The sequence below is a fragment of the Heptranchias perlo genome, chromosome 4 (genome assembly GCF_035084215.1).
Source record: "Heptranchias perlo isolate sHepPer1 chromosome 4, sHepPer1.hap1, whole genome shotgun sequence".
Lineage (NCBI taxonomy): Eukaryota > Metazoa > Chordata > Chondrichthyes > Hexanchiformes > Hexanchidae > Heptranchias > Heptranchias perlo.
The window spans coordinates 90318388-90342311 of NC_090328.1; positions in this window are offsets into that span (position 1 = coordinate 90318388).

A 23924-nucleotide genomic window follows, 5' to 3' on the forward strand; every position below is an offset into this window, starting at 1 on the left:
TCAACAAGTTCCATCCCACCATCAAGCTCACCATGGACTACTCCTCAGAATCAGTTTCTTTCTTGGACACACGAATCTCCATCAAAGACGGGCACCTCAGCACCTCACTCTACCGCAAGCCCACGGACAACCTCACGATGCTCCACTTTTCCAGCTTCCACCCTAACCACGTCAAAGAGGCCATCCCCTATGGACAGGCCCTGCGAATACACAGGGTCTGCTCAGACGAGGAGGAACGCGATGGACACCTACAGACGCTGAAAGACGCCCTAGTAAGAACGGGATATGATGCTCGACTCATCGATCGACAGTTCCGACGGGCCACAGCGAAAAATCGCGTAGACCTCCTCAGAAGACTAACACGGGACGCAACCAACAGAGTATCCTTTGTCGTCCAGTACTTCCCCGGAGCAGAGAAACTACGCCATGTTCTCCGCAGCCTTCAACATGTCATCAATGATGACGAACACCTCGCTATGGCCATCCCCACACCTCCACTACTCGCCTTTAAACAGCCACCCAACCTCAAACAAACCATCGTTCGCAGCAAATTACCCAGCCTTCAGGAGAACAGCGTCCACGACACCACACAACCCTGCCACGGTAACCTCTGCAAGACATGCCAGATCATCGACACAGATACCACCATCACACGAGAGGACACCACACACCAGGTGCACGGTTCATACTCCTGTGACTCGGCCAACGTTGTCTACCTCATACGTTGCAGGAAAGGATGCCCCAGAGCATAGTACATTGGCGAGACCATGCAGACGCTGCGACAACGGATGAACGGACACCGCGCAACAATCGCCAAACAGGAGGGTTCTCTCCCTGTCGGGGAACACTTCAGCAGTCATGGACATTCAGCCACCGACCTTCGGGTAAGCGTACTCCAAGGCGGCCTTCGAGACACACGACAACGCAAAATCGTCGAGCAGAAATTGATAGCCAAGTTCCGCACCCATGAGGACGGCCTCAACCGGGATCTTGGGTTCATGTCACACTACACGTAACCCCACCAGCGAACAAATGTTATCTGTTTTTAATATAACGGGTCATTGACTGTCTTCCTTATCTCTCTCTCTCTCTCTTTTTTTGGGGGGTTTGTATATTCGGTGGCCTTTTTAGGTGACACCTTTCTGTCTGCTCACTGTGATTGCCTTGGCAATGGGCAGTAATCACCAGGCATTGTTCTGTGATTTTAAAATGCGAAGGATTCGAAAATGTCATTTCCACACCACCTGAGGAAGGGGGAAGCCTCCGAAAGCTTGTGGGATTAAAAATAAAATTGTTGGACTATAACTTGGTGTTGTAAAATTGTTTACAATTGTCAACCCCAGTCCATCACCGGCATCTCCACATCATGGATACAGATCGAGGCTGAGATCAAGACACACTTCCCCAATCCCCACTTGCATCTTGCATGCTCCTGTATTCTTGTTCAGGGAAGCACAGTGGCCAATTACATATCTGGGAAACAGTCAGCATTTCATCAATGTCTTCATGATTGTAGGCAAAGGAATCCCAAAATAGAAGAAAGAGAGTGAAAGCTGGAGCAGAAGGGGCAGATCTGAAGCAGCTAATACTTCTCAAAGAACGGATCCTGGACATCTTGGGCTGCTACACCATTGTCCCCATTATAGAGAGGTATGCTGATTGTGAACCTAAATCTGCAAGTTAGTACCCATTCTTTCATCTAATTAATATTTCTTCTAAGTGGCCTTATTCCACCTACATATGTTGGCCTCTCTTGAAATCCTCTTATTTCAATTATACAGCACATTTAAAACCCCCACGACAATACTCTAGCTCACCTCTTTGTGAAGTACTATCTCATAGCCAATTGGAACTGAGAGTAATGATAAAAAAATATTGGCAGGGAAGATACCCAAAAATGCAAAAATAGAAGACTGCCCAGCAAAACCAATTAATGCACAAAGCAAAATACAGCAAAGGGAACATGAAGTTTTGGGGGAAAAAACAAAATGACAAACTTATCATCTTGCTTTAAAAGACTTGATTTAGCTGGTGAGCTCCTCAGGATGATTGCAATGCAACCACTTTTAATAGTTTAATAGTTAATCTACACTGTAGATTTTATGAATTAGTGGTCCCTATCTTCGCATGGCAGGAGCACATATTTGGAATTCAGGTATGGAGATCAGCGCACCCTGGCAGCTTTTCTGTCTATTATTTTAATGGGTGGGAAATCCGGATGCAATAACATCCATGCTCAAATTACTGATATGTACTCTTTTCACACTAAACTTCCTGCTAAGAGTGCTAATTTGTCAAGTATATCTAATATGCCTACCAGTAACTTAAAAGGTAACTTACTTAAGACAGACGTACTCATTTGATTCCAGTTGTCTTATATTCAGTTGAATAGAAAACGGAGCCTGCTGAAACAGGCCTAGTTAAATATATTTTTGGGTTTACTTCCAGCATGGCATTTGTCCCAGTTGTTCTGTTTGAAAATCTATGGGTTTTTTTGTGTCTGTATAAATTGTTTTTGTTTTGCTCAACAGCTTCCAGCACTCTGTCTGAACTTGATAACAAATAGTGGATCATAGTGTGTCCTGAGAGAGGCACAAAATGAAACCACAAGGACTTCCATTACAGTGCTAGTCATGTGATGCCATATTCCTTCAGGTCTTACATCACTCTTACCTTTATTACCCTTTAACCCACATCATTCCCATCAACTTTCATCGTTCCCACTGCAGCTCAATGGTGCTGGTAAGCAGCTGAACCCAGGCACTCATAATCAGCTAAAAATATAAAAGTGTGTTTATTTTAATGGATAGAAGATGGCTGGCAGTTACAAAATAGTAATTGAATTGGGAGGTTGTGATGATTTTATATACAAAGTCACTAGAGCCCGTAGATTGAATTCCCGTTTTGTTCCACAGTGCCAGCCATCTCTTGCAAAGTAGCAACAGTTTGGTGGCACTTGAAATCTTCTACTTTCCTGTCACAGTCTGCAGTATTGTAAATTCACTACTTCACTGTTTTCTTTCCAGGTAGTCCAATGTAAAATCAGCTTGTACAGATCATAGTATCGTCATTGTCTGTAAAACACGGTATGGCGCAAATGGATATTTAAAGGCAGGTTTTCCAGATAGGATTGCCAGCCCTGTTCGGATGTAATCCTGGAGGTTTCATCATATGACCTCCTGCCTCCAACCGCCCTGCCCTCACACCTTTGCCATTGGTCATCCGCCACGTCCGTCCTCATGGTGGGCCATCTTCCCATACCAATTGGAAAGTGAAGACTCTTCTTTACTGGATTGGATGATCCCTGACTGTCAGTCAAACAGCCTTTCACACCTCCTACCCCTATCTCCAATATGTTTATAACTACTAAACAAAAGTATTCAAAGAAAATAAAAAATATATATTTTTTTTCAATGCCCCAATGATTTTTCTCCCTGATTGCTTCCAGCGTGTCCAGGAGATTAATCTTTAATTCTTGGAGACGCCAGGACAACCCTAGAGGGTTGGCAACCCTATTTCTAGACCTATCTCACAAAGCAATATTTGTAAGCTTTGTCCCCTTCTTCAAGTATCTACTAGTTACTTATGAATGATAGTATAGTTTGAACTTACTTTCCTTTCATTGAGGCATCCTGTATTTCAGATTGTTGGTAGATTTATCCCATGCTCATTTTCAGGTGACTACATGACATGGGAGGGAAAGGACAAGGCTAAGTCAAGTGCTTTAGTAAAAGTTTATTATAACGGTATATAGATTTCCCTCCTAAAATGCAGTGCTGTTAGACATTTTGTGAAATGAAAGTTCAGTATTTGCTCAGGTGCCTTTGCTCTCCTATTTATGTGTTTCCTTGTCCTGTTACATGTGCTGACACCTCAAGTGCTTTATCACATTGATGCTGCAGAGCAAATCTCAGAAAATGAATCTTTCGTATCACACAGAGAAATACTGACACCATCAATGATTGACAATTTAGCAGCATTCATTCCTCCTGCAAGATTTATCATTCTTCATGAGTCACTTTGCCTCTAGACGCACTAAGTTGTTGGCCATAATAAGCTGCAGCTGTAATATTGAAATAATCATTTCACTCTAGTAACTGTATCTAATGGGAAATTAATTACAGGAGCATTACTGCATTGATTTATACAGTTAAGTGTGGATTATTTAAAGAGACACAGGCCTAGATTATCTTTCTCTTTACCACCCATGTTCAGGCAGTACCAGGGCTTGCAGGGGAGGTAAATTGGTGAGGCGTTGGGTTAGATTTTGGTCTGGGCCTGATTCCGGGCTCAAACCCAGCACTGCATAACCAGTCACGCCCGAACCAAGAGGGTGAATTTTGAATAGACTTGCTGTGCATTCAAATACTATGTAAAAGAAGGTGGTGCATCATCCAGCATCATTTTTTTCATCAACGCCTTAGCAATACTGGGTGTCATGAATTCCATTGCATTCCAGCACTCAGCGTGGCTAAGGAGGCAAAGATGAATTAAATTTTAAATGGCACACAAGCCGAATGCTAGCAGGCCATTTTAAACGTAAAACTCAGCCAGCATGGCAATTGTAAATCTTTAAGAAAAATTGTTCCACTTCTTCAGCTGCTCTGGATGCAGATGGCCAGGCCCAAGGCCTGCATCAGTGATAGTCCTCTCCTCCCAGCGGTGGCCTCACCGGCCCTGCCAGAAATTTCACCACAGGAGCCCACCAAAAAGATGTAAATGGTGCTGACCCGTAAGATCCACCGAGGTCAGTGTTGGGAGACAAGGGCAGGCACATCGCCCGCCTCGCCACAGTTCATAGTGTCATAGTATCATAATAGGCACAGAATAGGAGGAGACCATTCGGCCCATTGTGCCTGTGCTGGCTCTTTGAAAGAGCTATCCAATTAGGCCCCTTCCCCTGCTCTTTTCCCATAACCCTGTAAATATTTTCACTTCAAGTATTTATCCAATTCCCTTTTGAAAGTTACTATCGAATTGGCTTCCACCACTCTTTCAGGCAGTGCATTCCAACTTGTTCTGCTACCTTCAAAGATTCCAGTGCATTACAACTCGCTGCATAAAAAAATGTTTCCTTATGTCGTCTCTGGCTCTTTTGCCGATTACCTTAAATCTATGTCCTCTGGTTACCGACTCTTCTGCCACTGGAAACAATTTCTCTTTATTTACTTCATCAAAACCGTTCATGATTTTGAACACCTCTATCAAATCTCCTCTTAATACTCTCTGTTCCAAGGAGAACAACCCCAGTTTCTCCGATCACTCCACATAACTGAAGTCCCTCATCCTTGGCACCATTCTAGTAAATCTCCTCTGCAGCCTCTCTAAGGCCTTCACATCCTTCCTAAAGTGTGGTGCCCAGAATTGAACACAATACTCCAGCTGAGGCCTAACCAGTGATTTATAAATGTTTAGCATAACTTCCTTGCTTTTGTATTCTATGCTTCCATTAATAAAGCCCAGGATCCCATATGCTTTTTTTAACAGCCTTCTCAACTTGTTCTGCTACCTTCAAAGATTTATGTACGTACACCCCCAGGTCTTTCTGTTCCTGCACCCCCTTTAAAATTGTACCATTTGTTTATATTGCCTCTCCTCAGTCTCCCTACCAAAATGTATCACTTCACACTTGTCTGCGTTAAATTGCATGTGCCATGTGTCTGTCCATTTCACCAGTCTCTCTATGTCCTCCTGAAGTCTGTTACTATCCTCCACATTGTTTACTACATTTCTGAATTTCGTGTCTTCAGCAAACTTTCAAATGATACCCTCTATACCCAAGTCCAGGTCATTAACATATATATCAAGAAGAGCAGTGGTCCTAATGCTGACCCCTGGGGAACACCACTGTATACTTCCCTCCAGTCTGAAAAACAACCATTCACCACTATTCTCTGATTTATATCCCTTAGCCAATTTTGTATCCACACTGCCACTGTCTCTTTAATCCCATGGGCTTTAATTTTGCTAACAAGTCTATTATGTGGTACTTTATCAAATGCTTTTTGAAAGTCCATATACACAATATCAACCGCATTACCCTCAGCAACCCTTTCCGTTACTTCATCAAAGAAGTCAATCAAGTTAGTCAAACATGATTTGCCTTCAACAAATCCATGCTGACTTTCATTTATTAGCCCACACTTTTCCAAGTGCAAATTCATTTTGTCCCGGATTATTGTCTCTAAAAGTTACCCCACAACCAAAGTTAGGCCGACTGGCCTGTAATTGCCGGGTTTATCCCATTCCCCTTTTTTGAAGAGATGTGTGACATTTGCAATCCTCCAGTCCTCCGGCACCATCCCCATATCTAATGAGGACTGGAAGATTTTGGCCAGAGCATCCGCAATTTTCCACCCTTACTTTCCTCAGTTATCTAGGATGCATCCCATCTGGACCGGGTGACTTTTCTACTTTGAGTACTGCCAATCTTTAAAGTACCTCCTCTTTATCTATTTTTATCCTATCCAAAATCACTACTACCTCCTCCTTTACTGCCACAATGGCAGCATTCTCTTCTCTAGTGAAGACAGATGCACAAAGTACTCATTTAATACCTCAGCCATGTCCTCTGCCTCCACAAAAAAATCTCCTTTTTTGTCCCTAGTCAGTCCCACACTTCCTTTTTCTACCCTTTTACTATTTATGTATTTAGAAAAGACTTTTGGGTTCCCTTTTGTGCTAACCGCTGATCTATTCTCATACTCTCTCTTTGCCCCTCTTATTGCCTTTTTTAGATCCCCTCTGTACTTTCTGTATTCAGCCTGGTTCTCTACTGTATTATGAACCTTATATTCGTCAAAAGCCTCCTTTTATTGTTTCATTTTAATCTCTATATCTTTAGTCATCTAAGGAGCTCTAGCTTTGGATGCCCTTCCTTTCCCCCTCACAGCACGATCCCTGCTGAGGAGGATATCCCTATATCCAGTCCTACAACCCTCCGAGATCTCTGCGCTCCTCCAATTCTGGCCTGTTGCGCATCCATGATTTTCATCGCTCCACCATTGGCGGCCGTGCCTTCAGCTGCCTGAACCCTTAGCTCTGGAATTCCCTCTCAAAACCTCTCTGCTTCTCTACCTCTCTATCCTCCTTTAAGATGCTCTTTAAAACCTACCTTTTAACCAAGCTTTTGGTCACCTGTCCTAATATCTCAGTGTCAAATTTTGTCTGATAACGCTCCTGTGAAACACCTTGGGACGATTTACTGAGTTAAAGGCACTATATAAATGCAAGGTGTTGTTGAGGGATATCTAGGCCAGCTTCTGATGTTGGTCTGGATGCACTAATTCAATTATCAAATCAAACCAGGAGTCTTTTTTATCGAAGTGAAAAGATTTCTGGAAATTTGAGATAGAAACAGGAAACACTGCATCTGAAAACAGGTCCCAGTTGAAACATTAACCAGTTTGGCTCTTTTGATCTGGATGTGACCTATGACTGTGGTAGAACTGACCTGCTATGTATTTCCAGTAACTCCTTTCTTATTTCAAAAATCTTTTAATAGGCCAAAGACCTCTCACAACCGTCTGAGGGAGTACTCATCTAAACATCTGGTTCAACTAGTGGGAAACATCCAAACAGTATCCAATATTTAATTCAAAATGACAGCAGTCAATACAGACATTTTGTACACATAACAGCTCATTGGTGTGTTCATTGTGACCTACAGTTCATAAACACTGCAGTCAGGGCGCTGCAACAATATTCTAACCACATTCTGAAAAAGTTTCCAAATAATGTATTCTTTTTAGATTATATATACGCACAGCTGAACTGTGCAGTGTAGGTAAGAACCCTGGTTTGGAGTTCTCACAGACGATACAGCCCCTAAGAAAGGTTCCTGTGACTTCAGTGGAGTTCTGCACCCCATAGATGACATTTTAACATGAATATATGGTTTTTATTTACACTAACTGTGAAGATGGCATTAAGCAGGTAAATACAGGGGGAAGTGCATTTAATGTAAAGTACTTATCCCATTTCGTAAAAGGGGGAAAAAAGATCATTTTAAAGTCTCTTGCTTGTAGGAGATATTTGATTTATAATATACTACCTACTGCACACTTGCCATTTCGCATCTTAAACTAGCGAGTGGGAAACCCGATAATGTGAGGTACACGGAGGCCCTGCTGAATTTAATGGCACGACCTCCATTCGAAATTTTTTTCTCTGTTTCCCAGTCAGCAGCCAGGCAAATTGAGAGACTGACTGGCTATCGGGCGGGAAGACCTGTGTCGGAAGGCCGCAGCCGGGGAGTGGAGAGAAGGGAGGGATGGAAGGAAGGAAGGAGATATCATGGTGGCGGGGAGTGGGGATGGGGGGGGGAAGATATTGAGGGGGAGAGGGAGATTGCATGCGGGGAGGAGATCGTTGGGGGGGAGATTGAGGGAGAGAGATGGCAGGGGGAGATTGCGGTGGGGGGGGGGGCTTCGAATTGCGTGTCGTCATGGAGATCGGGGGGTCGTCCGATCATGTGGACGGAGGCCGATTGTGGCAGGTTAGCTTGGGGGGCCAGGGGGAAGCACTCCTGCTCCTCCTGACTCACAAGCAGTTCAATAAAAAGCACTTACCATTCTGGCCTCCCTTCAGCTGCCGGGTTTCCCGAGCCTCATTAACGTATTTAAATGACTCACTCACCTCTTGAGATCAGGTTAGTCGCCCATCCCCTAACCCACCCCGGTTAAACTGGAAGTAGGCGCAGGTTTGGGTCGGGTTTCAAACTTCCCCCCCTATTCTCAGTATTCTAACTGAAGCCTAACCAAAGACTTGTAAAAGGACAAAATAGCATGCTTTGTCTTATAGTCAATTGTCCTATAAATACACCCCAGTACCCAATTCACTCTAGCTATCACTTCATGACATCGATCATGAACCTTTAGAGATCTATGTACTAGAACGTCCAGATCTCTTGCCTATGGTGCAACCATACCTGACACTCCTCCACTGGTCCTTCGCTTCTTCCTCCCAAAAGCACTGTTAACCAAGGATTCCCATGAGGAATCCCATTGCTCAACTGTTAGGAAAAAATGGCTACACCATAGTAATTATCACAAAAGCTCCTGTCAGCAGCAGAAAAAAAACATAAGGAAAATGGGTGAGAAATGGCTCGAAAATTTGAAAAACAATCTTCTTACTGGGCTCTTTAAATGAACTTCTATATACAGCTTGGTTCCTAGCAACTCTGAACATCCATTTTATCTGGAAAGGTAGATGACTGAGTGTTAGGCACACACGCACATCAGGGAGCTCCTCAGTTGTCTAAATAACACCATCAGGACTTTACTAAACTGTTCAAATTATTTCAGGCAGGAGGATGAGTGCTCAGCAAATCCTCTACTGGAAATGCACATGATGGGTGGAGATCTGCCCCATTATCAAAGTGAAAACGCCCATTTTGCAATCAAAATTTAGATGTTACCAATCAGAAATCTAGGCAAGGTAAGAAAATCAAATGTTAATCAATAACTCCACTGAGCTTAGGTCTGTATTCAACTATTCGCTTTTTTCCCTTAGATTTACCAGCCACCTTAATTGACAATGTTATCTGACTTCACTGAGTTGTTTTTTTCCTCCTTATTTCAATTTGTGGAAGTATTGGACAATAAAATGAAGAAAAGCCAAGGCTTCAACAATTTTAAACTTAATTATTATTAACCTTAAAGGAGAAGAATAACAAAGAGGGAGTACTTTGTAGTGAAAGTACAAAGGAGAACAGTATTTAGTACGAAAGAAAAAGATTAAAAATCACTCTCCTCAAATGAACAATCCTTATTTTTATCATTGATTCTAACCCCCTGTGGAGATTTGCCATTGAGTCTCCCTCATACCAGGGATCTGCTTTACTGATGTGAACTGACAGCAGTTATGGGTATGTCAGGAAGTAGTTCATAAGAAATTATGCAAATTGGATCGAGCCAGTCAACTGAGCCAGTAAAGGCAGGATAGGCTGAGTACATAACAGTATCCAGCTGTTACTGGGTTTGCTGACTTGGGCATCCCCTGATCAGTATCAAGGCTGGTTTTGTGTGTTAAGTTCTGAATTGATCTGTGGAGCCACTTCCTGACATGCCTGTAACAGGTGTCGGCCAACATTAGCAAAATAGCTCCTTGATGTGAAGGAAGATAAAAAATGTAGGATTCCACAAGGCGATAAGACCACTGATTACAAATAAGGGCATCTGCTGCCAAACAAGAGATTTTTAAGTTATTGCTTTATTTATTTTTTATTTTTTGTTCTTTTTCTGCCAAATTTCTCTCTTCCACTCTTCCTTTCCTGAAGGCGTTGACTATTGTGAGGATATGGTTCATGAGGTGACTTCCGGTGCATTCTTAATTTGTGACATTTGATTGTGTGAGCATTAATGCCAATGGATGAGAAACTGTGGGAAAAGCACGTGTGATTTTCCGATAGGTTGCCCACTAATGTTAGTTCCTGCCAGTGATGCAAGGCTTCAGAAAGTTGGAAGGTTATTTGGTCAAGGGATCATAAGAACAAAGACCAATACTGCCTTCCCCTGACATCTACATACATGCATCTCCACTGGAGTCCATGGATAATGATCAGGAGTAGAGATGCCAGCCAATTTTCCCGTCTCTAGCTCAGGGGCAACGAGACCAATTCTAGTGTCGTATTGTTGCCCTGACTGAGAATAGTCTCTCTTTATTAATTCTATTTTCTCTGTGTCACTGTTTCCATTTCCTCACCAAGGTGATTTTTATCAGGCCATTTCCTACCATCCATGCATTCATAAAAGTGTACAAGAGACATTTGAAGTTCGAGCTTTGTTCTGGTCACACTTCTTGCTTTGTCTCCCACCAACTTTCCAGTTCTCGTCCTTCTTTCTCTTGCTTTAAACAATCTAAAAATCGAAAAAGGCAACAACGGTTCTTAGCAGTCATTCACAAATCCCAGATGACACATAGTTTTTTTTAAAAATGGACAAAACTACAACAGTGTCACTTGTGCACTTTTTTCAGATGCACAGATGGCACAAAATGGGCTGCGCTTATTCAGTGGAATTTCTTCCAAGTTGCTAAAATCATTGATTTCTTGTGTTGTTGTGCTTTGATATACCAGTAGGTAAAAAATGCAGCACTAATCACTTTAATATGCCATATCGATTGGTGCAGTATAAAAACTCAACCAATAGGTAACAAAGTTTAAAATGTGCCTACTAACAAACTGCACTCTTGGTGATTACAAATACCACCCACTGTTTTCATCAGATGGAGGATTGAAAAGTCCCACAAAAAGAAGATGGGTAAGTATATTATGGATTTTTAACTTATAACTAAATACATTTCTTGATACCCCTGCAGTTATATAACATATTTAAAGAAGAAAAAAAAACGAGCACTTGAATTGATACATAGATGTTTCACTCATTGAGGGTAATTTTGACTTCAATGGAAATAGAAATCGGGAGAGATGTAACATGGGCTGCAAATTTGTTATCATCTGTTTAACATTAGCGCACAAAGTCAAAAGTACCCACTGTTAGTTTATCAACAACTGAAGTAAGAATAACTGGACTACGGTTTCCTGGTTTATTCCTGTCTCCTCCTTTCTTGAAGAAGGGACTCACATTTGTCACCGTCCATTCATTTTCCAACGACTGGTTCTTTTGCCAGTTATTTTAAATCAGCCATGCCTTCTTGGTGACAGAACCAGGTTTCTTCCTCCCATCACTTGGATAAATTACCTCCCTCCTGGTTCTCACTGTACCCAGCAATACTTCATGTGAAGCATTCGAGAACCTGGGTTCTGTCTTTGCTCTCTTGGAATCCACACCTTTATTTCCTCCTTTCTGCTCCAAAATCCATTTTTGCACTGGCCCTTTAAACAGTGGACTTCAGATCACATCATATGAGTGCGCAGTATGCCCGCTGTGCAACTTGGAGATGAAAAGCCTGGAAGCAAAAATAATTGCCTTCAATTGAGTTGCGATCATAGATTCTGATGCGCTCATTTCACTTCCCACGCAAAAGTTTACTCCCCCCCACTCTCTTCCTGGCTCCAAGTAAAAATCATGCCCATTGTTCCAGAAAATTATCCTAAATACTCTCAATGAAGGTAAAAAATAGTCCGCCATTACGTGCAGAATTTTATTGTTTATATAACCGTGGGGTTTATTTGACAATCTGCAATGGGCAAGGAAATCATGATGGTCTGGAAATTCCGTTGGGGTTCTCCCAGTCTCCTGCCATGAATTCACTCAGAGATCAGTAGAACCATTAGATTAAAGGCATAAATGGTCATTTTCAGCCACTTACACTGTTGCTCTGGAAGGTTCGGCCATTCTCCCACCAAAGTTACGGCAGCATAACCTCTGAGTTACTGTGAATAAAACCACAGGAAATCTGCTGGTACATAGAAAAGTTTTCAGATGTTCCCATCACAGCACAAGCGTCACTGTTTATGACACGTGGGAATTTCCGTGTCACGCTTTTCAAAAAAGAAGGGCTTGAAATTCCTTGGGATGCAATCCCGGCTCTAAAGCTGGAATCGCTCCTGCCAGTGCCCTCTATCGCTGACCCCATCAGAGTGTGTAGGGTAATTTGGGGGAAACCTAATCTGCATGGGACTGGGGGGGTGCAAGTTCCACTATGGGTAAATCTGCAGTGCCTGCTTGCCCCACGTGGCTGGTATCCTCCAAAACGGAGCAGGGTGTTTGCCCAGCCCTCCTTCACTGATCCTGGCATGTTCTCCTCGGCTCCCTATTTAAGGGGAATGACCTTTCACAAATGGACGGTGACAAATGTGAGTCCCTTCTTCAAGAAAGGAGGTGACAGGAATATGCCAGGAAACGATAGTCTAGTTAGCCTTACTTCAGTTGTTGATAAGCTAATAGTGGGTAATTTTGACTTTGTGCGCTAATGTTAAACAGATGATGACCAAAGGGATGAAAGGGTTAAATTATGAGAACAGGTTGCATAGACTAGGCTTGTATTCCCTTGAATATAGAAGAATGAGGGGGTGATCTAATTGAAGTGTTTAAGATGATTAAAGGATTTGACGGGGTAGTTAGAGAAACTATTTCCTCTGGTGGGGGAGTCCAGAATAAGGGAGCACAACCTTAAAATTAGAGCTAGGCCATTCAAGAGCGATGTCAGAAAGCACTTCTTCACACAAAGAGTAGTGGAAATCTGGAACTCTCTACCCTAGAAAACTCTTGAGGCTAGGTCAATTGAATATTTAAAAACTGAGATTGATAGATTTTTATTAGGCAGAGTTATTAAGGGTTATGGAACCATGGCAAGTAGATGGAGTTAAGATACAGATCAGCCAGGATCTAATTGAATGGCAGAACAGGCTCAAGGGGCTGAATGGTCTACTCCTATTCCTGTGTTCCTATGTTCCTATTGTCCATCTGTTGGGATTTATAAGCAAGGGTCAAGAAATAATCAAAACTTGAGAAAAGATTCAACTAATTTGCTTTCTTTACCAAATTCCTCTACAACAGTACTGAATGTTACCAAAAAGCTTCTGCTTAAATAAATATGTTTAAATTCAGGGCTTTTATTCAGCTCACGTAAAATCAGAGGAAGCATTATTTTATAATGACAGGAACATTATACCATGAAATGCAGAATGTATTATTATAGTTAGGACGAGTGATTTGTTGCAATGCAATATCCCTTGAGATGTCTTCTGATTTTCACTCCAATGTGCAACTTTACGAGTCAGGTTCTCTATTCACTGGCAATTTAATATAATCAGCAATGTGCTCAAAACCTACAGTACTGACACCCCGATGTAAGTGTTGGGATGTGTCACCGCTGACCTCTAGAGTATGTGGGGTCGTAAGTGGTCAGTTTATTTAAATATTAGGCCAGATTTTAACTCTGGGTCAGTTTTCGTTAGGTGAGCAGTGTGAGTTAGAATGTCACTTGCTGCTCCAGAAATGAGGCCTGGGGTATTTTAACTCCCGGGCCTCATTTAAATCCTATCGGCTGATTTCCCATGGGCTTTGGTCGGGAAGTCAGTGGGAAAAGACAGAATATCGCTTGGCCTGGAGACCACCCATCAAGACTGGGTAGGTGGCGTGATCGGCTGCAAAGGCTGTCTCATGGTTGGAGGGGGTGGGGGAGGGTCTCGTGACCGGGAAGGCTTCTGGGGAAGGGAAGGCCTGATCCTCATGGCCTTACAAACAAAGTAAAAAATAGTTTTAAAAATATACCCTTTTGGGCGTCTTCTCGCCCCAATCCTCTTTCCCGCTGTCTTCACCTGGCGGGAAACTCACTGTAGCTTCCTGCTCAGGCACCAAATTAAAATTGGAGTCGAGTCTTGATGATGTAATCAGGATCCAACATGCATATGTAAAAAAAAACGCCGGCTTTGAACAGGTGCCCTTACCACCTGTTCAGTCGAGCAAGTTAAAATTGAGAACATGAGCTCCTGGCGTCTCCAGGGCAGATATGTAACCTGGACGATTTTAACTGCCCACCTGCCAAGTTTTTGTCGGATATGTAGGGTTAAAATCGCCCCCAACGGTTGTCTGTCCGTGCTCATGCACCTGCCAGAAATAGGGGGCAGGAAATGCCTTGTCATCAGCACCGTTCCAGAAGAGAAAAGTATCAGACCTGGACCCCTAGGTGGGTTGAACTTCCACTGGTGGGCAGGCTAATATGCTTCTTACTCAGCATATCGATTTGCGGGCAGATTCCAGGGCAAGTCTGAGGAAACACCTGAAGTGGGAGGGGAGGGCAAAAGAGTGACAAAAAAATGAATCTGGTAAATCAAGTGAGAAAGAGAGAAAGAGAGAGCTAGAGGCAAAGAAAGAACAAACTTGGATTTATATAGCTGCTTATCATGCCCTTAAGACATTTCAAAAGCACTTCACATCCAAATAATTATTTTTGAAGCGTAGCCACTGATTATGTAGGATAATGCAGGTGGCAATTTGTTTACAGCAAGATCCTACAAACAACAAGTGAGATGAATGATAACTTTTTACATAGATGTTTGGATAGATAGAGAGGTAGATGTTGATGAGGAGCCAAAAATTACAATTTATATCTCATAAATGGTTTGACCTGATAACTCAGGAGAGGCAAATTATGGTCAGTGACAATGGTCAGTGACAATGAGTGGGATATAAATCATACCCAGCAGCTCTTCATCACTTAGTCTTTTTATATTAAACATTAGTTCAATAATTAATGAGTGGGTTTGTACAGAGATGTGATTTGTACCCTGAATTTTAAGGTATCTATTTTATTGGCTAGATATTTCCTCAGTGCTGATCCCACTCCACTGCCGTAACTTCGCCAGAACTCCAAGGAAATTCCCGGTCATTGTCAAACCATTTCGTCAGGACGTTTCTCCTATCATAAGCTGCTCTAATGAAGGAATACTTTGGCCTTGAAATTGGACCTTGTTGCTTTCATTTAACGGGTGTTTAAATGGGCGCAACAAATTTTGGGGACCAACGTCCTGCACCCCAAGAACGCCTGAAACACGTCTGACCTGAAATTGGGTCAGGCCATTTTGCAGGTGGCCCGGACAGCTGCCTAAAATAGGTCTTACACCCCTTACATGTGCAAATGAGGAGCCTAATGCCTGTATTATGCCCCCTCACCGAAATTGGTCTTCAATGAGCCAGGCTGGGGTTCGACCGGCCCTGCTCGAGATTCATCAGCGGCAGCTATGGCCTAAACAAAGGCTGCCAATGAAAGGTGAGTTTTTTTGAAAAACAATAATTTTAAAAAATGTTCCTGTGGAGCCAGAGGAGCATTAAATCATTAAAAAAAAAATAAACATTTAAATTAAACACTTAAATAATAAGCATGCTGAAAAGTATAAATCTGTCTTCACTTCATTTTTTGAATTAAATCTTGGTAAAGAGTCAAGCTTCATAGTGCAAGACATTACTAAGGTTGAAAAGAATAAGAAGCTGAGGGGGTAAATGGAGAGGTATATTTTATATTTATGTTTGTGTCTGTTACATTACTCTCAGTTTGGGCTGTTTCTGAATTGCTAGTCATTTTTATGCAATGCTATGGCTCTGGTGCAATTTCAAAAGGCAGTAAGGAACATAGGAACAGGAGTCAGCCATTCATGTAGGTTAGTTTCAATTTGCTACAGATCTCGCTCAGGCACCAGTAAAGGATACTGTCTGTACTTAGCTTTTTACCTAGAATTTGTACCATGGTATTCAATAACATTGTATGTTTATGTCAAGATGGCAGGTACTTAAATTCTTTGAATCCAGGGAAAGGAAGGCTGTGTTTAAGCCTTCCTGAGATTCCAAATTCTTAATATGAGAAGTAATCAAAAAGTAATTAAACAATTCTGCTCTGACAGCTCCTTTGCAGAAAATCTGCCACTGTGGAGTCTGTGTCCTAACCTTTGACCTGTCTGAGCAAAGCTGACTATATGCTGTGCACTGCAGTCCCTTGACAAATAAAGTAATTAAAGTTTTTTTTTTCTTTTACAGCATCTCCCATGTTGTTTACAATGCAAAGAACACTACAAGGTCCTGACACTACTAGTGCCCGTGCCTACCATGATTGGCTCATACGGTCCCAGAACAATCGGCCACATTAAAAACGTTGGATTTAGCTCAGCACTGGGGCACGGGGTCCCTATTTATCATGTATCTGCTATCATTCTTGAGCAGTGCAAGTTAAATCTACAGTTTTAATTGGCAGGCCTCTAACTGCACTACAGGAATCAGTGACAGAATGATGGATCAGTTTCTCCATATTGGTTTGTTGATCCATAAGGCAGGCAGTGGATATTGGCATTTGCCATTCAGACATTCAGCCCTGTGGAATTATACTGCTGATTAGTCAAATACTTTGGCTCTTGATAATTTATGTTTAACAGAAGAGCCCAGCAAAAGGCCCTCAAGGGATTGAAGTTTGCGGCAAACTGTGGAGAAGTCAACTCAGAACTGGTTTAACAAAAAGAAATGCCCACATGGGAAACAGGGAAAAAAAATTGATGCGTATGTAAGAATGGCTTATCCCCACTATCAATTAACCCTCGCATGTTTAATAGATTGCTTTTACATTACCATCTAAGTATGGCAAGATTAGCATTTTCTGTTTATTGACTGAATATCATTAATTGAAGAAGTGTAGCTTTGCTTTTTCTTTTAATTTCTCACCATATGCAGAATCCAATGTTTCAAGCCACTAGTCTTGACAGGTTAATGTGTGTTATTAAACTGCTGATGTAGCCTATTTTTTACAGGGGAATAGTGATTTGTTTGAGCTTTTGGTCCCCTGATTTAAAAAAATATATGTAACAAAGTAATGTGTCTGCAAAATTTTTCTTGACAGTGCATTTTTGTTTTCCTGAATCTAGAGTATCAAAAGGAGATTGTATAAGGAACAGATTGTTTCAATAATTTTGGTGCTTTGAGCAAAGCAGAATTCAATTCAGGAGTATAACAACTTTTCTTTAATGATGCCTCTAAGAAATGGATCTATAGTTGACATATCGATAGCCAGTTGCCATTAGTATCCAATATCCAAATCTACATAAGAAGGCTACCTTCATACACTAAAAGGTTTGTGAAATAGTTTCCCTACATTATAAGAGCGACTACACTTCGTTAGCTGTGAAGCGTTTGGGACGTCCTGAGGTTGTGAAAGATACTATAAAAATGCTAGTTCTTTCTTTCTTAAAGGTCTCTGCCTCAACCACTCCCTGTGGCAAAGCATCCCATGCTCCAACAACACTTTTCATAAATAAATCTCTCCTAAACTCACTCTCTTAGTGACAATATTAAATTGCTGACCCCTTTGGCTCAATTTTGAAATGGTGGCGGGTTGGCAGCGGAGGGGTGGGGGGGGGGGGGGGTGAAGGTGCGCGTGGCAAACCCACATAAACAAAACTTACCGTTGCCGAGAGGAGCTGCAACACGAGGTTGGGGGGAGGGAAAGAGAGAGAGCGAGATATCATCCAGTACTGGAACGTAAGATCGGGGAGGGGGAGAGGGGAAGATCGGGGGGAGAGAGGGGAAGATCGGGGGGAGAGAGGGGAAGATCGGGGGGAGAGAGGGGAAGATTAGGAGGAGAGAGGGGAAGATCGGGGGAGAGGGGAAGATCAGGGGGGAAGGGGGAAGATCGGGGGGACATCGGGGGGGGGGTGAAGAGAGGGAGATCGAGGGGACATGGGGGGTGAAGAGGAGGAGATCCGGGGGACATCGGGGGGGGGTCATTGGGGGTGCGAAGAGGGGAAATTGGGGGGACATCAGGGGGTGAAGAGGGGGAGGTCGGAGAGGGACACATCAGACATCAGAGCAGGGTGGAAAGGTAGGTTTATTTTGTGTTTTAACTTTGTGCAACGGTTTCACCAGGCGTGAATCAGAAGCCTTGGGAAAGCCACCCCGGTAAGTTAAAAATCATTCTAACTACCTAATATGTCACAAGTAAAGTGCCTTGAGTACGTCAATGAGGTACATTTGGCTCTTTAACTATCATCCCACTGGCAATTAAAGCCGGCAGGACTTCCAGATTCGGGATGCCCACATGCACACAGGTACGTCCATGGGGAACTCGGAAGTCAGCAGTTTGGAGCCAGCTTCCAAACCCGCTCTGCATTTCTGCAATTTTCGCAGCCCCCCCACCCTGCCAACGCACCTGCAATTTACTTTTAAAATCGAGCACCTTATCACTGATACCCCAACTAGAGAGAATAGTCTTTCCCTATTCACTGTATCAAAACCCTTCATAATTCTAAAAATCTCTATGAAATTTCCTCTTAACCTTCTCTGTTCCAATGGAAACAGTTCCACTTTCTGAAGTCTCTTCTCATAACTAAAGATTACTATCTCTGGCATCAGCCTAGTGAATCAACACTGTATGCTCTCTGTGGCTTTAATATCTTGTTGATCGTACTTACTTCAGCCATAGTCTGCCGGGGGTGGAGGGGGCGGATATTTAGTTCAGTGGCAGAGACACCAATCAAGCCGACTGCTTTGTGCTGGATAGTGTCAAGTTTCCTGAGTGTTGTTGCAGCTGCATCTATTAAGATAAGTGATGAGTATTCCACACTCCTGACTCGAACCTAGTAAATGTTGAGAGGTTTTAAGGGATCAAGTAGTGAGCCACTCGTCATAGAATTCTCAGCCCTTGCCCTGTTCTTATACCCACAGTGTTGATATGGCTGGTCCAATTAAGCTTCTGGTCGATGGTAACTCCCAAGATGTTGATGGCGGTGCCGTTGAAGGCCGAGGAAGACGGTTGGGCTTTCCCTTGTTGGAGATGGTCATTACCTGGCACTTATGTGGTGCAAATGTTACCTGCCACTTGTCAGACCGAGCCTGGATATAGTCCAAATCCAGCTGCAGGCTATCATTATCAGTGGAGTAGTAAATGGAGCTGAACACTGTGAGGTCATTAGCGAACAGCCCCACTCTTGACCGTATGAAAGAGGGAAGGTCATGGTGAAGCAGTTGAAGATTTTTGGGCCGAGGATGCTGCCCTGAGGAATTCCTGCAGTGATGTCCTGGGGCTGCAGTGATTGGCCTCTGATAGCAATGACCATTGTCCTGTGTATCAGGTATGACCCCAACTACTAAAGGGTTTTCCCGTTTATCCCCAGTGACCTCAGTTTTGCTACGGATCTTTTTTTGCCGTATTCTGTTGAATGCTGCCTTAGTATTAAAGGCAGTTACTTTAGCACAAAGGGAGATTGTAGTGGTTGTTGGAGGCCAATCATCTCAGCCCCAGGACATTGCTGCAGGAGTTCCTCAGGGCAGTGTCCTAGGCACAACCATCTTCAGCTGCTTCATCAATGACCTTCCCTCCATCATAAGGTCAGAAATGGGGATGCTCGCTGATGATTGCACAGTGTTCAGTTCCATTTGCAACCCCTCAGATAATGAAGCAGTCCGAGCCCGCATGCAGCAAGACCTGGACAACATCCAGGCTTGGGCTCATAAGTGGCAAGTAACATTCGTATGATCATCTCCAACAAGAGAGAGTGTAACCACCTCCCCTTGACATACAACGGCATTAACATCGCCCAATCCCCCACCATTAACATCCTGGGGGTCACCATTGACCAGAAACTTAACTGGACCAGCCACATAAATACTGTGGCTACAAGAGCAGGTCAGAGGCTGGGTATTCTGCGGTGAGTGACTCACCTCCTGACTCCCCAAAGCCTTTCCGCCATCTACAAGGCACAAGGCAGGAGTGTGATGGAATACTCCCCACTTGCCTGGATGAGTGCAGCTCCAACAACACTCAAGAAGCTTGACACCATCCAGGACAAAGCAGCCCGCTTGATTGGCACCCCATCCACCACCCTAAACATTCACTCCCTTCACCAGCGGCGCACTGTGACTGCAGTGTGTACCATCCACAGGATGCACTGCAGCAACTCGCCAAGGCTTCTTCGACAGCACCTCCCAAACCTGCAACCTCAACCACCTAGAAGGACAAGAGCAGCAGGCACATGGGAACAACACCACCTGCACGTTCCCCTCCAAGTCACACACCATCCCGACTTGGAAATAAATCGCCGTTCCTTCATCGTCGCTGGGTCAAAATCTTGGAACTCCCTTCCTAACAGCACTGTGGGAGAACCTTCACCACACGGACTGCAGCGGTTCAAGAAGGCGGCTCACCACCACCTTCTCAAGGGCAATTAGGGATGGGCAATAAATGCTGGCCTCACCAGCAACGCCCATATCCCATGAACGAATAAAAAAAAGTCACTCCTGAAATGATGTTGTCAGCCCCAAAACAGACCCAGTTACATGGCAAACTCAAGTTGGAGTACTGGCCCATTAGTGACAAGACTTCATTGATTAACATTTTTACAAAACTAAATGTTCTGACAGTGTTTGGTGTTGCTTTGAGTTAGCTTTAACAGAGCTTCTGGATTTTCTGATTTGCATAAATGCTCGCAAGTGTATTAAGTTCTGTAGGTACCAAGCAGGGACCGATGTGCGGAGTCTGCAATATTGTTACATGCCTTTTCTTCTTGTGACATACGAATATACAACTTTTGGAACAGGAAAAGGTATTACTCCCAAAAAGCCCATTCCTTTTTGTTGGATATATCACACCTACCGTTCTTCCCATATCACTCCAGAAATACATCAGTGCATTCCATTCACTCTGTGTGCTATTTCTACTGCATTCATATTAACTTCTAGTCTGCCATTTTAATGCAGTCGTTTATCCATTTAAAATAGGTAGGTTAACAACTGTGTCAAAATAGTTCATATAGGTAATTAATTAAGAACTTAATTCCCTTCTTATGCTATTTTAATTATTTTAATTCTACTTAATTTAAATGAGCTAATGACTGTGTTAACGTAGTGCAGACAGGAAGTTAACCAACTGTTAATCAGTATGTAAACATGGCAGGCAGACAAAATGCTTTTTGTGGTTTATATCAATGATTTAGACTTAAATGTAGGGGGCGTGATTATGAAAATTGGCCGTGTGGTTGATAGTGAGGAAGAAAGCTGTAGACTGCAGAAAGATAACAATGGACTGGTCAGGTGGGCAGAAAAGTGGCAAATGGAATTCAATCTGGAGAAGTGTGAGGTAATGCATTTGGGGAGGGCAAACAAGACAAGGGAATACACAATAAATGGGAGGATACTGAGAAGTGTAGAGGAACAGAGGGACCCTGTAGTGCATGTCCACAGATCGCTGAAAGTAGCAGGACAGGTAGATAAGGCGGTTAAGAAGGCATACGGGATACTTGCCTTTATTGACCGAGGCATAGAATATAAGAGCGGGGAGATTATTCTAGAACTGTATAAAACACTAGTTAGGCCACAGCTTGAGTAATACTTACGGTTCTGGTCACCACATTGCAGGAAAGGTGTGATCGGATTAGAGAGAGTACAAAGGAGATTTACGAGGATGTTGCCAGGATTGGAGAATTTTAGCCATGAGGAAGGATTGGATAGGCTGAGGTTGTTTTCTTTGGAACAGAGGACGCTGACGGGAGATTTAATTGAGGTGTACAAAATTATAAGGGGCCTAGATAGAGTGGATAGGAAGGACCTATTTCCCTTATCAGAGAGGTCAATAACCAGGGGGCATAGATTTAAAGTAATTGGTGGAAGGATTAGAGGGGAGTTGAGGAGAAATTTTTTCATCGAGATAGCGGTGGTGGTCTGGAACTCACTGCCTGAAAGGGTGGTAGAGGCAGAAACTCTCATCACATTTAAAATTACTTGGATATACACTTGAAGCGCCGCAACCTACAAGACTACAGGCCAAGAGCTGGAAAATAGGATTAAGCTGGATAGCTCTTTATCGACTGGCACAGACACGATGGGCTGAATGGCCTCCTTCTGCGCTGTAAATTTCTATGATTCTATGATTCTAAAGCTCACTAAATTGTCTCTTGAACCCATTTGTCCACTTCATGGACCTTCCCTTGTAACCTATTCTGCAATTCTATCACTCATATCAGTGAAAAGCTCTGCCTAATGTCCCTTCACATTCCTAATGTATTAATTGTTCACTTGTAACCCCTAACGTTTAAATCATTTATCATAGAGGACAATTTGCCTTTAACTTTCTCAATTCCCTTCGAATCATAGAAAATTTAAGGCACAGAAGGAGGCCATTCGCCCATCGTGTCTGCGCTGGCTTCACAACCCCTTTGATAGCCTGGGTAGTTACAGTGGAATTGATTAGCAATGGCCATGGAAGTTGTAAACTCCCATGGCAAAACTTCAAGATTAGAAACTATAAAACCCATATCTATATGTATGTTTCAAAATAATGGCCTTGAAATTCCACGGCATGTCAGCATATAAACCCTTAACATGCTTGTTTCAAATTCCTTTCTGCCATTTTAATGAAGGTGTTAACCCATTTATTTTAAATGGTTTAATGCCTTTGCTAAAATAGCAGAGAGAGTATTTTCAGGAAAAGATAGTTGAACCTGTGTTTCCTAATATCATTGGTTTGCAGTGAAATACCTATCTTGACCAATCAGGAGCGTTGATTTTACTGTGTCAGAAGACATTTTCCTTGAATTGAAAAATGCCTGGAGTGCACACTCTCAACCAAATTGTTCATTATTTGCATCACATCTTTTGTATCTGATTGTTCAGTATTGAATCCCATTGCTCAACATCCTTTTCAAAATGTTATTTTTTCATCAGGAGTGGAGAAACTGATTATAAAAATTCTAGAATAATACTCTCCTGTGGTGCCTATTTTCAACTTGCTCATATGCAATAGCACTGTTCAGCTAGCATCTCATAATTCAGCAGCATGGGAGGAAGACTTATGAAGTTGCTCTCAACACAGAAGTTAGTACCTCCACGTAGCCTTATAAAATGATAACAATTTTTACAGTTATTATTCTCAGTATATCACGCGAAACACAGATTATATTACTCTTGGCAGTAATATTACCATACATACAGGTTTTGAATTATTTATTTAAATGTTTATACTCCCCTTCCTTCCCTTCCTGAGGTACAGTTGTACTGCTACAGCCTGATTCAGCCCATAGAACAGGAAAGTTCGATTTACAGAACACATTGAGTTCAATCGGATTTATTCCCTCCGATCTGAGATGAATTATCTTATGCATTGTACTATCCTGAGGTCTGGCCAAGGGATGATAAAACTTGTCCAATTAAAGCAACTGAGCTTGAATAACATGGAACTGTAGAAACTAAATACTAAATGATGATGAGTCAAGCATTCAAACAATAGCGTGCAAGTATTATACTTAAAGCTACTGACAGTTACTCTTAGAAATAACTTTTATACTGAGCTCAAATGGGGCCTTTACCAAGTTTGTCAGATTTAATCAGGCTGGACCAGCATCAATCTCTTCCTTTAAAAGTTAACATCAGGCCCTTTTAAACTAAATTTTGACAACTTTCATCACTTTCTATCAGACAATAACCTAATTATGTTATGGAGAGCTAGGTGCCATTATATAATAACATAGGATGGTGTCAATCAGGTGA